We start from the raw sequence: 2,471 nt of genomic DNA on the forward strand, positions 1-2,471 counted from the left end.
TACTTCTTCTTTTCCGATATGGATGCCTTTTATTTCTTTGTCTTGTCTGATTGCTCTGGCTAGAACCTCTAGTACCACATTAAATAAGAGTGGAGAGAGTGGACAACCCTGTCTTGTTCCTGATTTAAGGGGGAAAGCCTTCAGTTTTGTGCCATTTAATATGATGTTAGCTGATGGTTTATTATATATGGCCTTTATCATGTTGAGATATTTTCCTTCTATACCCATTTTGTTGAGAGTCTTAAACATAAAATTGTGTTGTATTTTATCGAATGCCTTTTCTGCGTCTATTGATAAGATCATGTGGTTTTTGTTCTTTGTTTTGTTGATATGGTGTATTACGTTAACCGTTTTACGTATGTTGAACCATCCTTGAGATTCTGGGATGAATCCCACTTGATCATGATGTATTATGTTTTTAATATGTTGTTGTATTCGATTTGCTAGTATTTTGTTTAGTATTTTAGCATCTGTATTCATTAGAGATATTGGTCTGTAGTTTTCTTTTTTTGTGCCATCCTTGCCTGGTTTTGGTATGAGGGTTATGTTGGCCTCATAAAATGTGTTTGGAAGTATTGCTTCTTCTTCAATTTTTTGGAAGACTTTGAGTAGAATAGGAACCAAGTCTTCTTTGAATGTTTGATAAAATTCGCTGGTATAGCCGTCAGGGCCTGGACTTTTAATTTTGGGGAGGTTTTTAATGTTTTTTTTCTATTTCTTCTCTACTGATAGGTCTGTTTAGGCTTTCTGCTTCTTCTTGACTCAGTCTAGGAAGGTTGTATTGTTCTAGGAATTTATCCATTTCTTCTAGGTTGTTGAATTTAGTGGCATAAATTTTTTCATAGTATTCTACAATAATTCTTTGTATATCTACGGTGTCTGTGGTGATTTCACTTCTTTCATTTTGGATTTTGTTTATATGAGTTCTTTCTCTTTTTTCCTTGGTAAGTCTTGCCAAGGGTTTGTCAACTTTGTTGATCTTTTCAAAGAACCAGCTCCTTGTTCTATTAATTTTTTCTATAGTTTTTCTGTTCTCTAATTCATTTATTTCTGCTCTGATTTTTATTATCTCCTTTCTTCGGCTGGTTTTGGGTTGTCTTTGTTCTTCTTTTTCTAGTTCCTTAAGGTGGGAAGTTAAGTGGTTCACTTGGGCTCTCTCTTGTTTGTTCATATATGCCTGAAGTGATATGAACTTCTCTCTTATCACTGCTTTTGCTGCATCCCATAGATTCTGATATGTCGTATTGTCATTTTCATTAGTCTGTATATATCTTTTGATCTCTGCACTTATTTCTTCTTTGACCCATTCATTTTTTAAAAGTATGTTGTTTAGTTTCCACATTTTTGTGGGATTTTTTTCCTCCTTTTTGCAGTTGAATTCTAGTTTCAAGGCTTTATGATCAGAAAATATGCTTGGTACAACTTCGATTTTTCTGAATTTGCTGATGTTGTTTTTGTGGCCCAACATATGGTCAATTCTTGAGAATGATCCATGTACACTGGAGAAAAATGTATACTCAGTCACTTTGGGATGAAATGTCCTGTAGATGTCTATCATATCCAGGTGCTCTAGTGTTTTGTTTAAGGCCACTATGTCTTTGTTGATTCTCTGTTTGGATGACCGATCTAGAGCCGTCAGCGGTGTATTGAGGTCTCCAAGTATGATTGTATTTTTGTCAGTTTTTGTTTTAAGGTCAATAAGTAGCTGTCTTTTATATTTTGGTGCTCCTTGGTTTGGTGCATATATATTAAGAATTGTTATGTCTTCTTGATTCAGTGTCCCCTTAGCCATTATGAAATGGCCATTTTTGTCTCTGAGTACTTTTGCTGTCTTGTAGTCAGCATTATCAGATATGAGTATTGCTACGCCTGCTTTTCTTTGGATGTTATTTGCTTGGAGTATTGTTTTTCAGCCTTTCACTTTGAATTTGTTTTTATCCTTGTTACTTAGATGAGTTTCCTGTAGGCAGCACACAGTTGGATTTTCTTTTTTAATCCATTCTGCTACTCTGTGTCTTTTTATTGGTGAGTTTAATCCGTTCACATTTAGTGTAATTATTGACACTTGTGAGTTTCCTATTGCCATTTTATAGATTGCTTTCTGTTAGTTTTGTGTCTTGTTTGATCTTACTCTTTCGTTTTTTTATCTTTTGTTTTTATTTGGTTGTATTCCATACATCTTTCCACTGTTGCTATCTTTTTTATCTCATGTGCTTCTGTGGTGGTTTTTTCAATGGTGGTTACCTTTAGGTAATGAAAAGGGTTCCTACCCTGTTCATTGTAGCACACTATTTTGTTAGTACTTTTGCACTCCGTCGTCCTTTGGTACTGTTAATCTCCATCCTCTCCCCCCCCCCCCTGTTTTTTTTGTTGTTGTCACAGTTTAAATTTGGTCTTATTGTGTTCTTCTTGGAGCTTTTACTTGTGGCTTTATTTTTTTTTGTTGTTCTTTGTATCTGATTGGAGAACCC

This window comes from Saccopteryx leptura, chromosome 9 (genome assembly GCF_036850995.1).
Source record: "Saccopteryx leptura isolate mSacLep1 chromosome 9, mSacLep1_pri_phased_curated, whole genome shotgun sequence".
Classification (NCBI taxonomy): domain Eukaryota; kingdom Metazoa; phylum Chordata; class Mammalia; order Chiroptera; family Emballonuridae; genus Saccopteryx; species Saccopteryx leptura.